We start from the raw sequence: 5,000 nt of genomic DNA, 5'->3' as shown, positions 1-5,000 counted from the left end.
AACGTGTAACCTAACCTAACCCATGTTGTACCTTAACCTAACCCATGTTGTACCTTAACCTAACCCATGTTGTGCCTTAACCTAACCCATGTTGTGCCTTAACCTAACCCATGTTGTCCCCTAACCTAACCCAAGTTGTCCCCTAACCTAACCCATGTTGTCCCTTAACCTAACCCATGTTGTGCCTTAACCTAACCCATGTTGTGCCTTAACCTAACCCATGTTGTCCCCTAACCTAACCCATGTTGTCCCCTAACCTAACCCATGTTGTGCCTTAACCTAACCCATGTTGTCCCCTAACCTAACCCATGTTGTGCCTTAACCTAACACCATGTTGTCCCCTAACCTAACCCATGTTGTCCCCTAACCTAACCCATGTTGTCCCCTAACCTAACCCATGTTGTGCCTTAACCTAACCCATGTTGTGCCTTAACCTAACCCATGTTGTCCCCTAACCTAACCCAAGTTGTCCCCCTAACCTAACCCATGTTGTCCCCTAACCTAACCCATGTTGTGCCTTAACCTAACCCATGTTGTGCCTTAACCTAACCCATGTTGTGCCTTAACCTAACCCATGTTGTCCCCTAACCTAACCCATGTTGTCCCCTAACCTAACCCATGTTGTGCCTTAACCTAACCCATGTTGTCCCCTAACCTAACCCATGTTGTGCCTTAACCTAACCCATGTTGTCCCCTAACCTAACCCATGTTGTCCCCTAACCTAACCCATGTTGTCCCCCTAACCTAACCCATGTTGTGCCTTAACCTAACCCATGTTGTGCCTTAACCTAACCCATGTTGTCCCCATAACCTAACCCATGTTGTCCCCTAACCTAACCCATGTTGTCCCCTAACCTAACCCATGTTGTCCCCTAACCTAACCCATGTTGTCCCCTAACCTAACCCATGTTGTCCCCTAACCTAACCCATGTTGTCCCCTAACCTAACCCATGTTGTCCCCTAACCTAACCCATGTTGTCCCCTAACCTAACCCATGTTGTGCCCTAACCTAACCCATGTTGTGCCCTAACCTAACCCATGTTGTGCCCTAACCTAACCCATGTTGTGCCTTAACCTAACCCATGTTGTCCCCTAACCTAACCCATGTTGTCCCCTAACCTAACCCATGTTGTCCCCTAACCTAACCCATGTTGTCCCCTAACCTAACCCATGTTGTGCCTTAACCTAACCCATGTTGTCCCCCTAACCTAACCCATGTTGTCCCCTAACCTAACCCATGTTGTCCCCTAACCTAACCCATGTTGTCCCCTAACCTAACCCATGTTGTCCCCTAACCTAACCCATGTTGTCCCCTAACCTAACCCATGTTGTCCCCCTAACCTAACCCATGTTGTCCCCTAACCTAACCCATGTTGTGCCCTAACCTAACCCATGTTGTCCCCTAACCTAACCCATGTTGTGCCTTAACCTAACCCATGTTGTGCCTTAACCTAACCCATGTTGTCCCCTAACCTAACCCATGTTGTCCCCTAACCTAACCCATGTTGTGCCTTAACCTAACCCATGTTGTGCCGTAACCTAACCCATGTTGTGCCTTAACCTAACCCATGTTGTGCCTTAACCTAACCCATGTTGTGCCTTAACCTAACCCATGTTGTGCCTTAACCTAACCCATGTTGTGCCTTAACCTAACCCACGTTGTCCCCTAACGTAACCCACGTTGTCCCCTAACGTAACCCACGTTGTCCCCTAACGTAACCCACGTTGTCCCCTAACGTAACCCACGTTGTCCCCTAACGTAACCCACGTTGTCCTCCTAACGTAACCCACGTTGTCCCCTAACGTAACCCACGTTGTCGCCTATCGTAACCCACGTTGTCGCCTAAACCTGCTCTGTAATTGTTATACGACTCGTTCAATTAGTGTAGTGTTGCCCACCCGCAACCCTCGCAATATAGTTCGCTACTCGCACTGCCCGCTCCCCTGTGTATCGCTTCATGTTAAACACCTTGCAAGTCTTGCTGACTTTCCACATGCTCCTGCTGTACACTGTAATGTGGATGGCAGCAGGGCGTACATGCCGCCCCCCCCCCCCCCCCACCTCTCCCCACGTCCCCACCTTGCCCCCTGCCTTCGCAAGGTGGTTGGTGACAAGTTTGCATGTTCAATGCCCTTCGCATGCGACGTACGCAGGCTACGTTGTGGTGCGGCCTGTGTCAACTGTCCGCTGATGTCGTACGCGTGAACCACAATCTGTACTGCACATTCGTCCTTATGTACTGAATGATACATCGTGGCACATGTGTGACCGTACAACGACTGCGCCCAAAAACGGCGGACCATACAGTGCAAATATTGTGCACGCAGCTACGTGTCGTCTCCCTATGAGAGCTGGATTGCAGTGTGGTACGCCATAGAGACGTGTGGGAGGAACGGACGCCGTGGATGGCGATCAGCATGAGCTGTCTGTTGATGTATTCGGACCTAGTCGTCTCTCCTCACACACCGTGATGGCATGGTGCAGCGCGTTCCATATCTGCGACATGCTACAGAAGCCGGTTGACAGTCGTTCGAGCAATGGACATCGCATACGTACGGGGGCCACCTTCCACGTATTGTCTAGGCGTGCACATTTTGTTGCGTGTATGTGGGCAGACGTAGTGTGGCGTGACACCTGACACAGGCATGCAATAATGGTTGAAGTTGCAAATGGCGATGGACGCCTACGTTTTCTGGTGAAGTTACGCAAATGAAGAAATGGTAACCCGTTGTGGTGCGGTTGTTCTCGCTAGGGGTGAATCGGTGATGGCGACGATAGGTTGAGGTACTAACCGGTTGTTCCAGCGATACCCACCATGCCGACGAAACTGAACGGCATCTGGGTGTGAAGCGATACGCGGCGGTGGCTGGGTGGGACCGTCCCCGGCCGGTGAGGGGGCGCCTCCCGGCGTGCTGGCCGCGCGGTGCGTGGGCGCACGCGCTACAGCCGGCTGGTGGGGGCGGCCAGTGGCAGGCGCGCCGGCCGACGGACGCGGCAGGCGTCGCAGCTGCGCGCCGGCGCACCCTGCGCGCGGCGCCGTGCGGCCAAAGTAGGTCCTCGCGGGCCCGGTGCGAAGCGCGGTGGACATCTGCAGTGTGCTGGTCCGATTGAGGACTGTGTGCGTTGAGGATGCGCCGCCGCCCGGCGCTCGGCGCCGCGACGCCGTCTGCTGCTCGGTCGCCCCAGCGGTTCTCGCTGGTGGTTTGTATCGCAGCTGTGCGGATGTGTTGGCGTGTGCGCTGTGCTGGGAGAGTTCGCTTCGGCACCCAAGTGGGGCTTTTGTCCTTCTGTGGCGCTGGCGTTGGAGCTGCCGGTCACCGTAGGTGGCGCGTGTTGTCTCCCGCCGGCAATGCCACGACAGCACGCTCCCGGGCCTCTGTCGGCAGCGGCAAGCTCAGTTGGGAGCACGGGTGGTCGCACCGAAAGCGTCTACTCGCCTAACTCCGGGCGATTGCGCCTCTCTCGAACCCGACCAAGTACTTGGGACGGCGCTGCGCGCCGCCGGGACCTGAGAGGGTTTCGAGGTGTATTGTGCAGGGGAGCTCAGCCTCCTCCTGTTTGCAGAATGATTGAGCGGACGCTTGCGTGTTCGCGCGGGCCCCCGGGACACACTCCCGGGCGGCCGGCTGCTCAGCTCTAGTTGACGCAGCTCCCTGGTTGATCCTGCCAGTAGTCATATGCTTGTCTCAAAGATTAAGCCATGCATGTCTCAGTACAAGCCGCATTAAGGTGAAACCGCGAATGGCTCATTAAATCAGTTATGGTTCCTTAGATCGTACCCACGTTACTTGGATAACTGTGGTAATTCTAGAGCTAATACATGCAAACAGAGTCCCGACCAGAGATGGAAGGGACGCTTTTATTAGATCAAAACCAATCGGTCGGCTCGTCCGGTCCGTTTGCCTTGGTGACTCTGAATAACTTTGGGCTGATCGCACGGTCCTCGTACCGGCGACGCATCTTTCAAATGTCTGCCTTATCAACTGTCGATGGTAGGTTCTGCGCCTACCATGGTTGTAACGGGTAACGGGGAATCAGGGTTCGATTCCGGAGAGGGAGCCTGAGAAACGGCTACCACATCCAAGGAAGGCAGCAGGCGCGCAAATTACCCACTCCCGGCACGGGGAGGTAGTGACGAAAAATAACGATACGGGACTCATCCGAGGCCCCGTAATCGGAATGAGTACACTTTAAATCCTTTAACGAGTATCTATTGGAGGGCAAGTCTGGTGCCAGCAGCCGCGGTAATTCCAGCTCCAATAGCGTATATTAAAGTTGTTGCGGTTAAAAAGCTCGTAGTTGGATTTGTGTCCCACGCTGTTGGTTCACCGCCCGTCGGTGTTTAACTGGCATGTATCGTGGGACGTCCTGCCGGTGGGGCGAGCCGAAGGCGTGCGACCGCCCCGTGCGTGCTCGTGCGTCCCGAGGCGGACCCCGTTGAAATCCTACCAGGGTGCTCTTTATTGAGTGTCTCGGTGGGCCGGCACGTTTACTTTGAACAAATTAGAGTGCTTAAAGCAGGCAAGCCCGCCTGAATACTGTGTGCATGGAATAATGGAATAGGACCTCGGTTCTATTTTGTTGGTTTTCGGAACCCGAGGTAATGATTAATAGGGACAGGCGGGGGCATTCGTATTGCGACGTTAGAGGTGAAATTCTTGGATCGTCGCAAGACGAACAGAAGCGAAAGCATTTGCCAAGTATGTTTTCATTAATCAAGAACGAAAGTTAGAGGTTCGAAGGCGATCAGATACCGCCCTAGTTCTAACCATAAACGATGCCAGCCAGCGATCCGCCGCAGTTCCTCCGATGACTCGGCGGGCAGCCTCCGGGAAACCAAAGCTTTTGGGTTCCGGGGGAAGTATGGTTGCAAAGCTGAAACTTAAAGGAATTGACGGAAGGGCACCACCAGGAGTGGAGCCTGCGGCTTAATTTGACTCAACACGGGAAACCTCACCAGGCCCGGACACCGGAAGGATTGACAGATTGATAGCTCTTT

General features: G+C 54.0%; 1 non-coding gene across 1 annotated transcript in view; it reads left to right on the top strand.

Annotated features, from left to right (window-relative positions):
* Positions 1-3,651: 3,651 nt before the first annotated feature.
* LOC124745523 overlaps positions 3,652-5,000 on the top strand; it is a 1,909-nt gene continuing 560 nt past the window's right edge. The window contains exon 1 of the ribosomal RNA XR_007011054.1: positions 3,652-5,000. This exon is cut by the window's right edge and continues 560 nt beyond it. This is a non-coding gene — a ribosomal RNA (small subunit ribosomal RNA).

Source organism: Schistocerca piceifrons, unplaced genomic scaffold, assembly GCF_021461385.2.
Source record: "Schistocerca piceifrons isolate TAMUIC-IGC-003096 unplaced genomic scaffold, iqSchPice1.1 HiC_scaffold_323, whole genome shotgun sequence".
Taxonomy (NCBI): Eukaryota; Metazoa; Arthropoda; class Insecta; order Orthoptera; family Acrididae; genus Schistocerca; species Schistocerca piceifrons.
Note: the sequence above shows the minus strand (reverse complement) of the source record. Positions and strands in the feature narration are given on the sequence as shown.